Source organism: Cibotium barometz, chromosome 35 (assembly GCF_041138505.1).
Source record: "Cibotium barometz isolate CiBa-2024 chromosome 35, ASM4113850v1, whole genome shotgun sequence".
Taxonomy (NCBI): domain Eukaryota; kingdom Viridiplantae; phylum Streptophyta; class Polypodiopsida; order Cyatheales; family Cibotiaceae; genus Cibotium; species Cibotium barometz.
Window position 1 is genome coordinate 2,198,218 of NC_141080.1, and position 20,701 is coordinate 2,218,918.

Genomic DNA, 20,701 nt, shown 5'->3' on the forward strand with positions numbered 1-20,701 from the left:
CTGATTAAGTCTACATTCCTCCAGATCCTTCTCTCTCTTCTCTCCCATTATTAATATCTCTTAGTGTCCCCACTAACAAAAATCACATGTAACCTTGCCAATGATTGTTTGCCAAAAACAAATTGAGCAAAAAAAAAGGGCTCACACAAATAAAAAAAATTCAATCATTCGCACAAAACCCCACTCCCCACCCCGTTAGGAATTCCCAATACACCACTAACTTAGTCGTTAATTAACTAGCTTTTCTTATTCCTTCTAGAGGAACAAAGAGTATTGAACGTCACTTAAACATCAACGCCATCGCCAAAGCTTGTTCATTCTCCCCACACAAAGGTCTTCAACATGATCACGGACGTGATCACCATTAGGAAGGGGGGAATGTTAATCCAATTCTAGGATTAACAAGAGCTACCGCCATTATCTTACATTAAGGAGTCACTGGTAGATACACCAAATGGTCATACATTCAAGATATGAAGCCATAGTGTCCAAAGCTACAACTTGGACGGGCGCCCGTGATGGTGTCACGGAGTATTTATGGTGATTCCCGCTTCAAGCACGTGTGGTAGCAAGATAGGATGAAGTCCTAAGTGATGTACTTCATGGATATATTATGAGAGTAGTTATTGTAATAGCATTAGGCCTCTTATGAGCCTAAAATTCCCGGCCGGCCATAGTTTAAGTGAGTGTAAACACTTATGGCCATGTATATAAGTGAATATCTCTCATAATACAACATACTCTCCCATTGTGCAATTGAGTCTTGCTCTTGCTAATCTCTCTCCCTAATGCATGCTAGTGAGTGTGTGTGAGTGAAGTGAGGTGAGAGGAGTGACGAGGACCTGTAGTGCAATGTGGCAGTGTGACAACGCTCACGGGAGACGCGGTGGAATTGCTTCTCATCAAGGAGTTGTAGAGATTGGAGACCTCAAGGGTTACGAGCTCGACCATTGGAAAGATCCTCACGACAGTTGTGGTTCACCAGGTAATCTCTTATTGGATGTGTTTCAAGGAGGGTTCGGGTGAGCCATAACACCTCTTTTATACGAGGGAGGTACAACAAGGCTTTGAGAGCTCATGTGGGATAACTTTGACTAGGTGACGGCACTCTAGCATCACTCATCACAACACCCCCCTTGATGCTAGATTGGGTATAATTTTTAGGCTTTTACTCTTCCTCTCTCTCTCCCCTTGTGCTAGGCTACTTTGGCCCTTGTGCTACTTTGGCACTATAGCTACTTTGGCTATGTATTTTAGCTTGAGTGCATCATATTCCTTAAGAGGCTAGTTACATCACACTTTTTGTAAAGACAACAAGGGGTGAAGAATACAATGGTTCTTTCTCTAGAAGAATGTGTCTTCTGCTCTGTTGGAGCGCATCTTTGACCTCGATGTAGTTTACATGCTTCTTTTTGTGATAGCAATCTTCTTCTAGGTGACCAATTTTTCCACAGTAATCACAAACAAGCTTTGGTTTATCTTTATTGTGATATATATTCTTTGTGTGACCAAGTTTTCCACAATGATAGCATCTTGGAAGTTGAGACGTTGTTTAATTTATCCTTTGAAATCTCCCACCCTTTTTCATAGAGTGCTTGCTCACTTGAATGTGATTTGAATAGTTCTTTATCCTTGAATTTTAATTCATGTTCAAGAAAAGATGATTCAATGTCTTTAATTTTAGTGTTGGGCACATTTTTTAGTGTAGCAAAAACAGTGATTCATATGGTTCTTTGTCAACACTCTTTAGCAATGCAATAATAGGTTTATCTTCTTCAAAACACTAAGTTGTTGCTTAATAACTTTGAGTGTTGTGCCATGGTTTTGGTATCCTTCTTGTCAAGCTTGTAAAACTGCATGAGAAGGTTGATCTTTGCGCTCTTTGAGTCGGTGTCAAAAATCTTGTTAAGTTGCTCCCGCCATGCCAATTTGGCATCCTTTGCTGCCAACAATGTGACTCATCACATCATCACTATGGTTTTGAGTAATAATGACTAATGCTTTGTTGTTTTGAAGTGGCTTAACCTCCACTTGTTCATCCTCGGTTAGATGCCAAAGGCCCTTACATAGAAGTAAGTACATGTTCTTGCTTTACCATGTAAAAAAACCATGTACATAGAAGTAAGTACATGGTCTTGCTTTACCATGTAAAAAAACCATCCCTATTGAACTTAGTGACAATCTCTACATTCTCCGTGCTTAATAAGGGGTCTTATTGAGTACTACTCAATAGTGTTTTCTCTTACAACTTGCATTGTAAACCTAAATTTTGCTAATCACACCTTAGTAATGATAATTAGAGGCTTAAACAAGTGATTAATAGGTTTCAAATTTAGAGGCTCAAATTGAGTTGGAGGAAGAAGAGATTGAAGGGGCTTTTACCATGGGGTGTCTGTACATGTTAAGTAGCTTTGGATGGAGCCCATAAATCAGCTCAAGATTACCTCAAATCGACGCAAAATAGTGAAACTCGGTGACTTTCTTTTTACTTGTTGTGGCCTGACCACCACTGGATGAAAAAAGCTGAGATTTGAATTTGTGGGGGTGACTGCAGAATATGCCTCTGGAAGAATCTTGCTGGTAGGATCGAACGAGGTAATCTACATCAGCGCCTTAAACATAAGCTCTGGCTTTAACATTGGATTGCCTTGTTGTATGAACTCTTCATATTCTGCAACTGTCACAAAATCCAAAACATTATTGTCAGTGTGTAAGGTGTAACATTATCAACTGGAGGCAGATTACGTACCTCTTGAGGTTGCCTTGGTGGAGATAGAACAGGTGCCAATATCTCCTCGGGGGCGAGAGTGTTAGTGGGAAATTCTAATTCTGGTGGCAAGAAGGAAGAGTAGATACATCTAGCTTGTGAAGATGTAGTAGGAGGCGTGCTTGGATAGGGATCAAGAAGCCTACTGGCGATATTAATATACACAGGGTAGGTGTTTTTGAAAAAAGAAGATGGACCCTCATCCTCATGGGGTGACCCGAACTAGGGGGTGGGTTGCTAGGTTTATGAGCTTGGAAAAAGGTTTGAATTTCAGGGATTTCTTCGTTATCCACATCTGGGTAATTTATGTGAGTTGCATCAAAATTATTGCTTACGTTGTTAGCATAGCTTCTAAATGCTTATGGATATTAGTATATAGCTTAAGGATGCCCACTGGGTAATATAAGGTAGGCTCACAAAAATTTAAACGTTGGTGAGCATTATATACTTCTAACCACCCGTGATTACCCATTGATAAGTATTAGCCACAACCTTATAGTTGGCTGGTATTGTTGGTATGTCATCTAGAACAAATAGGTCAAGTTTGTCGACCCTGTTGTCTAGAATTTCTAAATTTTGTAAGACACGACACCAACTATGGAGGTTGAGGACTATTGGATGCAAAGGATAAAAGAAGATATCTTGTGGGTTAGTTAATATCAAATCCCCCCTCAAAATGCCGATAATGATGGTTGGGTCAGCATCTCGCTCGGTATTTTATTTAATAAGGGTTAATTCTCCTAAACCTATATCTTCAGCTAAGTTAATGTCATATTGAAGTAATGAGAGTGTTAGTGTAGACAAAAACAAGGTAAGAGTTTGAGAAGGGGCCCGAGGAGTTACTGGCAGTAATTGTCCCAATTCCGAGGCGTGCTCAAGGAGGGTACGTAAGTCATCTATGGGCTCTGGCCTTCTTTGACTCCTTTCTTGTGTAGCCAGTTGGCAGGCCAGTTCTTGCACGCGGATATCAGCATTGCTGAGCTCTATAGAAATGGCTATTTCTCTTATCATCCGTTCAGCATCCAGCGCTTTGAATCTTCTTGTTGCCACTTCTTGTGCTCTTCTGGCAGTAGCTTCTCTTTGATTGGCTTCAGTAATTTGGGTTACCTATTGTGTTGCCAATCTTTGTGCATCCTGTAATTGGTTTTCTAGTTGTGATATTGTCTCTTGGCTTCTTTGCGTCTCGGTTTGTTGGATTGATTATTTCATTGAGAGCGTTGAGTTTTTTCGCATGCGCTTTGTTAACCTACTCTCGTTCTTGTTGCAATCCTTGTACTCTTTCTTGTTCTTCTTTGAGGTTGGTTGTGAGGAGCTCTATTTGTTGTCGAAGCATATCCTCATTACGCTTTGCGCTCTCCTGATACTCTTGCATTTCCTTGGCATGCCTAGTTGTTAGGCTCTGTGTGTGAGCTATCGAGTCCTTTTGTATTTGCTCCTTTGCTTGCTCCAACCTTCTTACATTCAAGTCAATCATTCTCATTTATTTTTTGTACAATGGTTTGACTCAAAACTAAGTTATTGCTCTCCAATGTGCTGTATCTTGTTTCCTGTTCGTCTGCAGCCTGTAAACTCTTTATGATTACTTCTTTATGAGTTTCCTCTGCTGCCCGCCAAAGTATCTTTCACACTTTGTGTTCGTGCATTGGCCTCTTCTAGAGCTGCTTCCATAGGCTAGCGTTCCTATCATGCAGCATGTGTGTTGTCAACAAATGGCAACGCCATACCTTCTATTCCTGTTCCCAGTTGGTACTAGTGGTAGCCTTTTGCATTCTGTTTGAGCTTGCTTCCCTGGTTGTATGCTTGCAGCCTGGCCAATGGTACAACCCATCACCTGGAATTTTTCTTCAAATTACACACCTCTCCAAATGATGCCACCATCTTCACAAATCAATGATCTTCAATCCTTAGTGAAGATATCTATATTAGCCTCGCAAGTCAACGCATAATTCTTTCAATCCTCACCAACAAGTGGCTACTTCAACACATAGCAGTTTAATAAGAGTCTATATGACTCAATTCTTGTACTTCATGAAAATCTGCTACTAAGAGCACTTAAATATACATAAAAACATAAAAAGCACATGGGCAAAAGAAGACAGGATCAGTTTTTGGGTATCTGACTACAAGTCTACCTCTCCTTTGTCTATGCTTACACCACAATTCACAAGTGGGACCAATCCATGTCAAAAACTCAAAAGGCCACGATGACGGCACAAGCAACTGCATGGAGGATAGGTGTCACAACATCATTAAAACCCTACTCACAATGGTAAGATAGGAAGACAGTGAGAATGCTTTAATTCCATTAAGCCGAGATGACAACCATGATATGAATCAAGGGTCACATCACATCAAAAAGCAAGAAGCTCAAAATGAAAACGCCCCAAAAAAGGAAGCAAAAAGGAGAAAACATCGCAACAAAGGACACAAGGATTCTAAAAATTCATATTCACAATCTACCCTCGTGTGCACAACTCTCGCACCTATTTGCAGTACTTTCTCCGAAAACATCACCATGCCAAAGATAAGGCAACCACCAACACAAGCCAATGCAATTTTGGTGGAGTTAGCAGTAAAGCAAGGGGATACAAAGGCTGCCAACAGAGGTGGAAGTACAAGAACCCATAGGAGAGTAGCAGGTGCATCCCCAAGTCAATTAGGTCTACCAAATTTCTAATGAATTGGAAGTGGAATCTGATTTTGCATTCAGATTGAGGATTGTGATGGAAGTGAAGAAGAAGTGCAAGCGTTGGCAATTACCAGGGTAAAGGAAAAAGGTAAAGGGACCATTAAATGGGATGAGCAGGAAGACATCAGAAGGCATGTAACCAAATAAATAGGTCGGGTGTAGAAACACTTAATACCTAATAATCAGGAAAATTATGTTCAGGAACTAGGGCAGACTAGTATTGGGTTGTCAAAGAATATAGGGAAAGGCGAACAGATTTGGATACAGAGGAATCGTTACGGTAATTAATTTATTAAATTGTTGGGTGACTCAACAAGTGAAAAGAATATCTTAGGTATCCAAGCTAAGTTGATTGTGAGTGAATCCAATCAATGATAACACGTGTGAGACGTGCCCAAACTAAGTTGATTGTGGTGGTGAATCCGATCAACAGTAACACGTGTAAGATGTGTGGTGTTAATGTGCAAATTTGATCCAATCAACTATGTGACACATACGACGCGTGTGAAGACATTGTGAGTGAATCCATTTAATGATGTTTCACATAACAATGAATAATTGAGAGTGAATCTAGATAATGTTTACCTCTTGTCATTATTGTTTTTGTGAGTGAATCTAAAGTAATTGTGATCTAACATTGTGGACTGTCTTTGAGTATAGATCATAAGTTCAGGACAACGAAGGTGGACATTGGATGGAATTATCTAGCCGTGCACATGTGTGTAAAATAATTAATTTTTTATGGTTTGGCCCATTGTACATATGTTAGGCAAAGTTGTTTTTTGATGAGATACTTTAAAAGCATTGGACTATGGTTCAATTTTGTAAAAGCCAATTTTGGAAAAGCTATGCTATTTATGGCTCCAAGTGCTAAATTTATGAAATATGATTTAAATACCATGTGTGGGAGAAGAGCCACACATGTCGGGGGGGAAGATTATACCCAATCTTGTGTTCTTAGATTTTTATGCCCTTGAGTTTTGCTATGGTGTCTATGGTTTATTTTCTTTATTAATCAATTTGTGAGATATTCAAATCTCCACGTACCTTGGTCCTATAATAGTGGTCTTAGAGCACGATAAATTCAAGTATTGAATTTGGGTCATGGAGACTTGAACTTGAAGAAGAAAAATCAAGAAATTGATTTTTTCTCAAAGGTTATTGGCTTGGATCAAATTTAAAGGTTTTTCTACAAATTTAAAATACCTTGCACGCACGAGAAGTGGAGAATCTATAAAAAGCCTACACAGCAAAGATTCTAGAGAGCTTCAAAAATTCAATTTTTTTTTCTAGTCAAAGCTGGAGATAGAGGGAGTTTCCATGCCATAAATTTTTCTTCATTCTCGACTCTCCACAATTTTTTAATTTTGGTACAAAAACAAGTATTCCGGGCTTCTTTCCGAATTGTCGGCATCAAGGCATTATTGGATTATTATTCTTATTGTTTGTTAGATGCCATCGACTTCGAGCGCTTCAACAATCCTTCTTATTGTTTGTTAGATGCCATCGACTTCGAGCGCTTCAACAATCCTTCTTTTGAATACACATGAGTCAGATAGCTTGTTTTTTTTTCTATTTTATTTATGCACTTTCATATTATTTTACTTGATTCTTCTACAATGGCAACTTATCCTCTACTGCCAACTATCCAAGATCAATTAAATGCACTTCAACCTCAACTTGCCACTGCATGTAATCAAAGAGAAGAACTTGAGAGAAGAATTTCACGCAAGAACAGAAGAAGGTCGTCTTCCAGATCTGATTCTAAGGGGGATCGCATATGCAAGACAATACATGCTACTCTTCAAGCACATCAAACGAAAAGGGAAGCAAGATCAATAAAAAGGCTTTTACTTTTCAAGATTATGATGGCAAAAAGGATGCACACATCATACTCGCATGGTTGAGCCAACTTGATGATTACATTTCTGGAGATAAATTTTCTGACAAGGATAAGGTTAAATGTGCTACTAATCATTGAGGTAGTGCAGCTCTTTGATGGAATGTTATTAGATAGGGCAAACGCAAACCAAAGTCATGGAAACAAATCCAGCAATAGCTGATTAAGAAGGATTTCTTACCTCCGTTATACAAGAGTAAATCCAGACAACAATGGGATATTTTTAGACAGTTGCAAAACATGTCATCTTATCTTGATAGATTTTGGCAACCTTTATTACAACTTTAAGATATAGAGAAAGTGCGTGAAAAAAGAGCAAAGGAGGAAATTTATAGCTGGATTGAAGCCGGTCATTAAAGCGGAACTGAACATGTTCCATCCTCATTCTCTTAGCAACCCTATTTCTCTAGTGACAAACTGTGAGAAGAAGAATGGATTTTTGAGGGAAACTACAATGGCGGCAGATTCTCACATTCCTCAGTTTCCTCGATATAGCCCTCTTTCCAAACCTTTAGAGAAATTTCAACGTAAAAGTGAAGCAACGAAAAGGACAATGGTTCACAAGAGAATGGAAAGAAGACCAAACTAGCAAAGAAAAATAACAATGGAGACCAAAAGCCTCTTGTGATTACATGATACAAATGTGACAAAGAAAGATATTATGCATACGAGTGTCCATAGAAGACAAAGAATCGAGTTGCGGCCCTAAATGTGATTGAAGACAAAGATAACATCGACCAACCAAACTAAGGGGGTACTCCAAATCATGACTTCTACGACTAGCAAGGTAAGTCTAAAACTCATTCTTGTAAATTGTTCAATATGAAAAGAAATTTAGAGTCCATAGTTGAGGATACATTTTTCCTAGGGTATGTTTATTGATTTCCTAAATAGTCAAAGAATAGTGCTTAGTTAAATCCAAATTATTTGTCATACTAGTTTCAATGATTGATAAGTACTTTCTAAACATGGAAAAAATACATATTAGACCATTCACTATTAAGACCTCAATGAACTAACAATGATGTCACTTATTGTCATTTCACATTGAGCCCATAGATTTTATTATGCACAAAATTACTTCAATTTATTACAATTATCTTCATCTCAATACCAAGAAAAATTAATGGGTTGTCTATGAAGGATACTTGTGTTGGTTTTCATTAAGGATACTCTTTTAATACCTATGATGGGTACTTTTAGTGATATTTATCTGAGCAGATAACTTATAACAATTAAGTGTTGAGAGGGATTCTATATGTGAGACAGATACTCTATCATGACTCTTTTCACTTGGCTAAAATTAAACATGCAACTAAGGACAGTTGCAACCCAAGCAAGAGGGATGTTAGGGTAATTTATTTATTAAATTGTTGGGTGACCCAACAAGTGAAAATAATATCTTGGGTGTCCAAGCTAAGTTGATTGTGAGTGAATCAAATCAATGGTAACACATGTGAGACGTGCCCATTGTGAGTGAATCTGATCAACGGTAACACGTGTGGTGTTAATGTGTGAGTTTGATTGTGAGTAAATCCGATAAACTCTATGACACGTGCAATGTGTGTGAAGACATTGTGAGTGAATCCAATGTGGGTGTGAATCCAAATAATTATGTTTCACATGGCAGTGAATAATCGAGAGTGAATCTAAATAATATTTACCTCTTGTCATTATTATTTTTGTGAGTGAACCCAAAGTAATCATGATCTAACATTGTGGACTATCTTTGAGTATAGATCATAAGTTCGGAACAACGAAGGTGGATGGTAGACAGAATTATCTAGTCATGCACATATGTGCAAAATAATTAATTTTTATGGTTTGGCCCACTGTACATATGTTGGGCAAAGTTTATTTTCAATTAGATACTTTAAAAACATTGGACTATGGTTCAATTTTGTAAAAGCCCAATTTTGAAAAAGCTATGCTATTTATGGCTTGAATGGGCTAAATTTATGAAATATGATTTAAATATTGCACGTGAGCCACACACATTGGGGGGGAAGATTGCACCCAATCTTATGTTCTTTGATTTTTTTGCTCTTGAGTTATGCTATGGTGTCTATAGTTTATTTTCTTTATTAATCAATTTGTGGAATATTCAAATCTCCATGTACCTTGGTCCAGTAAAACAGTCGTATTAGAGCATGACAAATTCAAGTATTGAATTCGGGTCATGGAGACTTGAAGAAGAAAAATCAAGAAATTGATTTTTTCTCAAAGGTTATTAGCTTGGAGCAAATTTAAAGGTTTTTCTACAAATTCAAGATGGAGATAAAGGGAGTTTCCATGCCATAATTTTTTCTGTTCTCAACTCTCTAATTTTTAAATTCTGGTACAAAAACAAGGATTTCGGGCTTCTTTTCGAATTATCAACCTTAAGGCGTTATTTGATTATTATTTTTATTGTTCGTTGGACGCCATCGACTTCAAGCACTTCAACAAGCCTTCTTTTGAATACACGGGAGTCAGATAGCTTGTTTTTTTTTTCTATTTTATTTTCGCACTTCCGTATTATTTTTCTTGGTTCTTCTACAATGGCAACCTATCCTTTACCACCAACTATCCAAGATCAATTAAGTGCACTTCAAGCTCAACTCGCCATTGAGCATAATTAAAGAGAAGAATTTCACACAAGAAAAGAAGAAGGTCATCTTCTGGATCCGATTCTTCAGATTTTGAGGGGGATCACATACGCAAGATAATACATGCTACTCTTTAAGCATAGGAAACAAAGAAGGGAAGTAAGATCAGTAGGAAGGCTTTTACTTTTTAGGACTATGATGGCAAAAAGGATGCACACGTCATACTCACATGGTTAAGCCAACTTGATGATAACTTTTCTCTGGAGAGAAAGTTTATGAGAAGGATAAGGTTAAATGTGCAACTAATCATTATGTAGGTAGTGTGGCTCTTTTGTGGAATGTTATTAAACAAGGCAAACGCAAAACAAAGTCATGGAAAGAATTCCATAAGTTAATCAAGAAGGATTTCTTACCTCTGTCATACAAGAGTAAAGCCAGATAGCACAATGGGATGTTTTTAGACAGTTGGAAAAGGAGAACATGTCATCTTATCTAGACATATTTTGGCAAACTTTATTACAACTTCAAGCTATAGAGAAAGTGCATGAAAAAAAGTAAAGGAGGAAGTTTATAGCTAGATTGAAGCCGATCATTAGAGCAGAAGTGAACATGTAAAGAGAATCTGGGGGAGAGGGAGAGCTTCAAACCCTAGTACGCAAACACACACACACACAAGAGAGAGCAAGACACAAGAGAGAGATGGATAGCTGAATTTTCTTCTATCTTCTTCTTCTCTATTCAACCAACATAACATAAAGATAAGAGTACACACTATATGGGTTAGTACTCACAACTACTACAACATACAAGGGTTGGTCCATAATGTGAACCCAACTAAATGAGCTGGTGCTATAACTATGCCAGTCTCTAGTAATCCAAAATGGCTGTCACATAGCCTGTCATCCCACTGAAGCCGATCATTAGAGCAGAAGTGAACATGTAAAGAGAATCTGGGGGAGAGGGAGAGCTTCAAACCCTAGTACGCAAACACACACACACACACAAGAGAGAGCAAGACACAAGAGAGAGATGGATAGCTGAATTTTCTTCTATCTTCTTCTTCTCTATTCAACCAACATAACATAAAGATAAGAGTACACACTATATGGGTTAGTACTCACAACTACTACAACATACAAGGGTTGGTCCATAATGTGAACCCAACTAAATGAGCTGGTGCTATAACTATGCCAGTCTCTAGTAATCCAAAATGGCTGTCACATAGCCTGTCATCCCACTGGCTGCATATCACCCACCATAATCTCACCAACCATGCCAGTGGTGTAGATGCGGAAGCTATCACCTAGGCAGGTCATCAATGTCCACCGTAGCACTAGTTAAGGTCGATATCTCAACACTCTCCCTCGAGCTCAACTCCACACACTGCACTCCAAGTAAGCTCTTAAACTTGTGGAGCTTCTCTTTGCCCAATGCCTTCATGATATCAGTCACCTAATCCTATGTGCTGACATATACCATATCTACATCTCCTGCTAGAACCTTCTCCCTCATCACAAAGTGATAATGCACCTCAATGTGCTTCGTTCTAGCATGATATACTGGGTTACTGGGTGGCCAACTATATGCTACTCATGTTGTCACAATATATGACAATTGCCCTATCCATGGGCTCTCCCATGTCACCAACAAGTAGCTTCTAAAACCAAGCTACCTCATAAGCTGCCATAGCAGCACCCCTGTACTGTGCCTTTATACTCGACAAGGCAATTGTTGGCTGCTTCTTACTGCTCCAACTCATAGTAGCACTCCCAAATGAGAACATAAAATCACTAGTAGATCTCCTGTCTGCAATACTACCAGCCCAATCAGCATCTGTATACCCATGCAACTGTATCTCAGGTACATAAAGTCCACAGTTGATTATAGACTTTTCTATAAGGCTAGTACAGAGATACAGTTGCATGGGTATACAGATGTTGATTAGGCTCCGTCTAGCCACATCCAAGTGTGGCTTCCTAGGGGCCTGCATAAATTGACTCACAAGTCCAACATCATAGCTCAAGTATGGCCTTGTAAAAACGGTCATGTAGATCAAACTACCCACTATGCACATGTATGTAGTGGGGTCCTCCAAAAGCTCACCTGTATATGTGGAAAGCTTTGTGTTCTGCTCAACGGCACTAAAATAGGCTTATAACCTATCATACCATACTTGGACAACATGTCCAAGCCATACTGCCTCTGCAATAGCAAAATGCCATGAGGTGATCTCACCACCTCTATGCCCAAGAAATACCGCAGCTCACCCAAATCCTTCATCTCAAACTTCTACTTTAAAAGCATCCTGACATCATGTATGTCTACATCACTATCACCAGTGATAATCAAGTCATCCATATAGATGACTAATAGCACACGATCTCTCTATCTACCTTTTTCACATATAGTGAAAAATCTACATTGGATATCTGAAATCCAATGGTAACAAGATACTCCCCGATCTTTTTTGACCATGCTCTGGGTACCTGCTTTAAGCCATACAAGGCTTTGCATAACCTGCACACAAAATTTGGATGAGCATCACTCTCATAACCTGGTGGCTGCATCATGTACACTTCTTCTTACAAATTACCATGTAAGAAAGGATTCTTTACATCCATTTGATGTAAAGACCAACCTTTCGCTGCAGCCATAGAGCAACAATGACAGCTCTCATGGTTGCCATTCTTGCAACCGGGCTGAATGTCTCCTCATAATCTATGCCATAAGTCTGCGCATAGCCCTTGGCAACCAATCTTGCCTTGTACCTGCTCACTGAACCATCAGCATTGTGCTTGACTTTATACACCCACTTACATCCAATTGCCTTCTTTTCCTTTGGCAAAGGCACTAACTCCCATGTTGCATTTACATCCAATGCTGCCATCTCCTCATCCATGGCATCTTCCCATTTCTTATTTCCAATTGCCTACTCAAAGCAAGTGGGCTCAACCTCTTGTATTGCTTTTACCATGTAAGCATAATGATGGGCTGTATATCCATCATATCTCAACCTGTCAACAGGGTATCTAACCCTCATAGACCTGCGTACACCTAGATCATTGCTGGGTGTCCTCAAAACAGCCTTGGTTCTCCTTACACCAGGAGTAACCACATATAGAATGCCAAGCTCCTCATCAAGGCTCTACTTAGAGCCACTAGAGTCACCATCCACATATGAGTGACCTATTGATAGATCAGGCACAAAAGGTTGATCTACCTTTTCCTTCCCTTTCTGTGATACATGTGTACTTGCATCATTCCTCAACCTGCCTGACCATGGGCTAACTTTGGATCCACTACTCGAAGACTCCACAGCTCCACTCAGCACCTATGTGATTGCTGCTCTACATGTGGTGCAACATCCGCACTTCTTACATCTGCATCTTCTGTTGCCTTCACTACTAGTGCATACCAGCTACTCATCTCATCGAAGATATCTCTGCTTACTCGCATCTCATGAGTAGTAGGGTTATAGCATTTATAACCTTTTTGCTCCATAGCATAACCAATGAAGATGCATTTCTCTGCCTTTGGATCCAACTTTGTTCTCATTTTATCAAAAACATGTACATATGCAATACACCCAAACACTTTCAAGTGAGACACATCCGGTCTTATGCCTGTAATCTTCTGTTCAGGAGTCATACCATGAATAGTTGCAGTGAGTGTCGTGTTCCTAATGTACACAGCAATTACTACCACTTCTGCCCAAAAGTAATGTGGCATATTCTTTTCAACCATCAAGGCACGTGCCACTTCTGCAATGTGCCTATTTTTCCTTTCTGTAACACCATTATGTTGTGGAGTGTACCTGCACGTAAACTGCCTCTTGATTCCCTACTTTCTCAGAAAATCGCTGAACTCACTGGAGAAATATTCTTCCTCCCCACCATCTGATCTTAGGCATTTTATTTACATGCCTTTTTTCTTCTCGACCAAGGCTTTAAATCTCTGAAATTGAGCAAACACCTTACTTTTCTCCTTCATGAAATAAACCCACACTTTCCTAGTGTGGTCATCAATGAATGTAATATAGTACCTGCAACCTGCAATTGTTGCAGTCTTGGTCGATCGGTCCCCATACATCTGAATGTACGACATCCAATGGCCTTGCACTGACATGCTTTTCATGTGGGAAAGCATGTTTGGCATGCTTACCAAGTTGGCATGCTTCACATACCTTATGCATACCGTCAACCTTAAACTTTTGCAAACCTACAATAATATTTATTGGGCCTACATAGACTTCAGTCATTGTACATTCACATGACCAATGTGCTTGTGCCATATGTCAATATCTGTAATGACACCTATTCCATGCGCAAACATGGCTGCCTTTATCTTAGGCATGTTCACATCCAAAGTAAACATCCTGCCATTTCTGTTACCCTTTGCAACCAAGCGACACTTATTTTTGAAGTCTTCCACAACACATCCTTGAGGATTAAACCTTACTTGTTGACCCTTCTCAACCATTTACCCAGCAGAAACCAGGTTCTTTGTAATATTCGGAACATGAAGTACATCGACCAAGTACTTCATTTTGCCATCCTGCATAGACAATGGCACTTTACCAACATGCACAATGGGATGCGCAGTATCATCACCTATTTCTACGTAACCTGGTTTTTCCATTTTTTGCATATCTCTAAACCACTCAGCATGACTGGCCATGTGGTTAGAGGTGCCAGAATCCACATACCATAAATCTTGAGATCCTGACACATCCCCTGTTTTTATGGAACTAAGCATGTGTTGCATCACAAACAGCTGCTCACTTCTGTCATCACCTCCATGTTTGTTAGATGATGCATAGTTGCCTTACTGCAACTTCCCACTTTTAATGTCCTGCTTTTCGTAGCAGTCCTTTGCCATGTGTCCTGGTTTGCCATAGTAATAGCACTCTATGCTATTTGCATTTTGATTTCTTTGCTAACCACCTCGGCCTCTTTGGGTCCCCCTTCCTCTAGACTAGCCTCTTCCACATGTGTATGATTGTTGTTGTGAATCATTGGACTGTTATTGTCCAGAATTCTGATTTCCTTGTCAGCCGCCACCTTGGCCTCGACCACGGCCTCTACCTCTGCCTCTACCTGTTTTAGAGTAGAAGGCCTGTTTCGATGTGTTCTTGCTTTGTGAATAAGAATCCTCACCTAAAGCCTTTTCTTCTTTGATTAGCATAGATATCAAGTCCCGAAAGTTGAGAATATTCTCCCTAACTGCAATGGAGGTCTTGAATGGCTTATACTCTTTGCCAAGCCCATTCAGAGATAGACACTCACCAAATCATCATCCTCCACTATTACATTGATATACCCAAGGGATTCAACAATGCCCTTGATCTTTAAAGCATATTCATTGATGGACATGCTTTTCTTTTCCACAGTATGCAACTCTTTCTTTAAATGCAACTTCATGTCTTTGTGTTAGTTTGGAACATTTGAACCAGATTTTGCCTTGCAACTATTAGAGTGTTTGCATCCTATATGTGTCCTATCATAATGTATGTGACACTAATTCAAAGCCAGTACATGACTTTTCTTGCACCCTGATTCCAATCCTTGAATGCCTTTATATCTGCAGGAGTGGCATTCTACTTAGATGTCTCTGGAGGCTTCTCATTGTCTCCTTCTACATAATCCCAAAATCCTTTACCCACATTAGGAAATTGGTCATTCTGAACTTCCAGGAATGGAAGTTATTCTTATCTAGCTTGTAACTAACAATCTGATTAATTCTATCAGACATGTTTTCTTGCAGCAATCAAATAACCAGCAAACAAATAACTTCTGTGTGCAACCTATAATATTACAGTATCTCCTGTATAACTACTGCAGCACGCGGTACTTCAACACAACCTATGTGTCACCAAATGTGACTAGAGTACATGTACATACACCCAGTAACAATACATGTGCAAACCCTATCTGCACTTCCAAAATGCACTGCTGCACTGCAATAACCAGATTTCAACCAGAAACAATTCTCTACCAGAACTTCCAGAAAACTGCCGATAATACCCTACAGCAGCAGTAACGAAACGGGGCCCGTAACGCACCCGAAATGCAAATCTGCCTGAAAAAACTTTGTCCAACAAGACTGTATACCTACCTTGTAACTCTGCTCCTGCAAAGACAGCTCCTCAATCGGAGATGTGTAGCTCCCAGAGCTACTGAGGGAGTGATGTACCTAAACCAAGAAGGGGAAAAAGATGATGGTGCTCTTACTCGTGTAGTATTGTTTCCTTCCTTGCTTGTTCTTGCCTCCTTAGCTCTCACACAAACCAGGCTCTAATACCATACAGAGAATGTGGGGGAGCTTCAAACCCTAGCAAGAAAACACACATACACAAGAGAGAGCAAGACGCAAGAGAGAGATGGATAGCCAAATTTTTTTCTATCTTCTTCTTCTCTATTCAACCAACATAACATAAAGATAAGAGTACACACTATATGGGTTAGTACTCAACTACTATAACATACAAGGGTCAGTCCATAATGTGAACTCGACTAAATGAGCTGGTGATATAACTATGCCAGTCTCTAGTAATCCAAAATGGCTGTCACACAGCCTATCATCCCACTAGCCAATATCACCCATAATCTCACCAGCCATGCCAGTGATATAGATGCGGAAGCTATCACCCAGGCGGGTCATCAATGTGTACCGTAGCACTAGTTGAGCTCGATATCTCAACAACATGTTCCATCCTCATTCGCATAACAACACCATTTCTCTAGTAGCAACAAACTATGAGAAGAAGAATGGATTTTCGAGAGAAACTACATTGACATATTCTCACATTCCTTGATTTAGCCCTCTTTCCAAACCTTAGAGAAATTTCAACATAAAAGTGAAGCAGCAAACAGACAATGGTTCACGAGTGAATGGAAGGTAAACTAAACCAGCAAAGAAGAGTAACAATGGAGACCAAATGCCTTGTGTAATTACATGCTATAGATGTGACAAAGAAGGCCTAGAGAAGACAAAAAATCGAGTTGCGGCCCTGAATGTGATTGAAGATAAAAAGACCAAATCAAGGGGGTACTCCAAATCATGACTTCTACAACTAGCAAGGTAAGCCTAAAACTCATTCTTAAACATTGTTCAATATGAAAAGAAACTCAAAGTCCATATGTGAATTGAGGGGATAATTTTTTTCTAGGGTATGTTTATTGATTTCCTAAATCATCAAAGAATAGTGCTTAGTTAAATTCAAATTATTCGTCATAATAGTTTCAATGACTGAAATGTACTTTCTAAACGTGAAAGAAAAATACATATTAGACCATTCACTATTGAGATCTTAGTGAATTAATAATGAGGCACATATGTATGAAATGTACTTTCTAAACGTGAAAGAAAAATACATATTAGACCATTCACTATTGAGATCTTAGTGAATTAATAATGATGCACATATGTTTTTCGATTGATCCACCGAAGGATATATGCCACTTATTGTCATTTCACATTGAGCTCATAGATTTTATTATGCACAAAATTACTTCAATTTGTTACAATCATCTTCATCTTGATACCAAGAAAAATTAACGGGTTATCTGTGAAGGATACTCGTGTTGGTTTTCGTGAAGGATACTCTTTTAATGTCCACACAATTGACACTTTTAGTGATATTTACTTATGAATGGATAACTTATCACAATTAAGTGTCGAGAGGGATTCTATCTATGAACGGATACTCTATCCTGACTCTTTTCACTTACTAAAATTAAATATGCAACTAAGGACAGTTCAAGCAATTGGGATGCTATAATAATTAATTGATTATATTGTTGGGTGACCCAATAAGTGAAAAGAATATCTTGGGTATCCAAGCTAAGTTGATTGTGAGTGAATCCAATCAACGGTAACACGTGTGAGACATGCCCAAACTAAGTTGATTGTGAGTGAACTCAATCAATGGTAACATGTGTGAGACGTGTGGTGTTAATGTGCGAGTTAATTGTGAGTGAATCTAATCAACTCTGTGACAGGTGTGAAGACATTGTGAGTGAATCCAATGTGAGAATGAATCCAAATAATTATGTTTCACATAGCAGTGAATAATCAAGAGTGAATCTAGATAATGTTTACCTCTTGTTGTTATTATTTTTATGAGTGAATCCAAAGTAATTATGATCCAACACTATGGACTGTTTTTGAGTATAGATCATAAGCTCGGGACAACCAAGGTGGACATTGGATGGAATTATCTAGCCATGCACATGTGTGCAAAATATTTCATTTTGTATGGTTTGGCCCATTATACATATGTTGGGCAAAGTTTATTTTCGACGAAATACTTTAAAAGCATTGGACTATGGTTCAATTTTGTAAAAGCCCAATTTTGGAAAAGCTATGCTATTTATGGTTTCAAGGGATAAATTTATGAATTATGATTTAAAAACCGCATGTGGGAGAGAGCCACACACGTCAAGGGGCAAGATTTCACCTAATCTTGTGTTCTTTGATTTTTATGCTCTTGAGTTATGCTATGGTGTTTATGGTTTATTTTCTTTATTAATCAATTTGTGGAATATTCAAATCTCCATGTACTTTGGTCATGTAATAAGAACCTTTAAGAGGGTCTGATGATGAACTGTTTTGAAGCATTAATGCATGCTCCAATTCAATTGACATTGCACTAGCTTTTGAATCCGGTGCTAGTATTTAAGGAGCATCTGGAGTAGCCTGTGACTATGGTGGCAAGCATGAAGTGGTTTAGTGATTTGGAAAAGCTTAATGCTCTACGGTGAGCATGGAGCAGGTAAGGGGAAGAGAGTTTGCTATGCTAGAGGAGCAGATTGAGGGAATGCCGCCAAGATGATCTCCTCAACAAGTGACATTATTGTTATACAAGGAGCCAAATGATACCCTTTCATGCAAGAGGCTATGGGAGCAGAAGGCGAGCCAGGTATGCGCAGTCAGGCCGATCTGTCAAATTCTTTAGCTGCGTTAATGGATCCTTTGTTGATTTCAAAGTGCACCTAGATTTAGATGCTCAAGAGAATGAAGCATGGTTGAGGAAAATAGGCTTATAGGATTTTGCTAACTTGCCGTGTGATAGTTGGAGATGTAATTTCTATGCCAAGGTGCAATTGGAGATGTTGAGGAAAACAGAGGGACATCTGTTGACCGACATAAAGTTTACTCCATAATTTATAGGGGAGGTGTTTAAGCTGCACGTTTCGGAGGATGTGGCAGTAACCAAGTGCTCAGATGCTATCATGAGAAGAAAGAGTTTGGTGCTCCAAGGGGTACTAGGGGTTACTATATGTAGTAATGCTATCATGAGAAGAAAGAGTTTGGTGCTCCAGGGGGTACCAAGGGTTACTATATGTAAAGGAATGTTGAGAAGCCCCGTAAGTCGTAGATGAAATGGTATTTGGAGAGGGTGTTTCAGCTTATGAAGTTTGTTTAAATGAGTAAATAGAACTATGCTCCTTTACACTATGCAGAGAAAGGCGGATTTGTCAATTAGACTACTATCATTTTTTATCATATTATGCAGGAAGTTGAGGTGAAGGACAAAAGAAAAACCCAGACTAATTCCAAACTAGGAGCATTTTTGGCTATGTTATTTTCAAAAGGGCAACAGATACTGAGTGTCGGGCAAGGTGAAGTTGATTCACCAATTCAAGAGGATAGGAAGAAGCAATTGATTCTAGCCGGTGATGGCAAAGGTAAGAAGAGAAAGTTGGGTCTAGAATCAAAGGGTCTAGAGCTGGGGTTTGAGTAAGATGATGAAAAGATGACAAGTTTTCAAGACTTGTTGGCAACAGGGTATACTAGATAGAAAGCTAGGGAAGTGTTGTTGACACCAGAGAAAGTTGTGGTGGTAAAGGATGATTTGTTGGAAGTAAGACCTAAAGAAGGGGTTGAGCTTAAATTTCTAGGGAAGTTTGGTAAAACAACTAAAGATCAATGGGAAGAAGGGTGTTTTGTAGGAGAGTTCTATTGCTGTGGGTAAACAACCAGACTTTGGAATATCTAAGACAGGCAGTATTAGATATAGCCAAGGAAGTTACAATGTAGACATGAACATGGCAGGTGAATTAGGTGCAAGGGGTGGAGCAGGTAGCAGTTTTGGTAGTACCCCTGTACCAGGTAGCATGAAGGAATTTGTAGTGAGTGATTTCCATAATTCTTTGAAAGCTTTGAAAAGGGCTTCATGATTTCTTAGTGGAGCAAGACAAGAAGATAGCCTATTTGACTATGGAAAATCAAGGTTTTTAGTCACAAGGGCAGGTATCAATACAGGACTTTGCTGAAGTAGAAGGAAGAAGAGTTGGTCTAGCTTCATGACCAGATGGCTTAGGAACAAGCAAGTAGGAAGCTGCAAGTGGAGGATTTTCTGAAAGCAGGTACTAAAAGATCAAATGTCCCTAAAGTTGTTTAAAGAGTGGACTACAGAATTGCAGGACAGGATGCACACAAAGCTTAGTGTTTTATGTGAAAAGAATGTAGGCTTACAGGTTGAGAATCAAATACTTATCCAGAGGATAGAGCCTTTACAGTGGAGAAAAGATTACTTCTAGAGTAGGAGGAAGTGGATATTCAAGGAGTTCTTATCACTAGAGTAGATTAGGGAGTTTTGAAGTAAACTTTAACTCAGGTTGGCAACAAAATAAGGAAGGAGATTAGAGAAAGAGTTGAACAATGGGTTATCAAGCCATATCATTCTTTGCAGTTAGTGTTTATGTTTGAGTATGAAGCACAACTGGTTGAGCAGGTTTTCAGAGTTGCAAAAG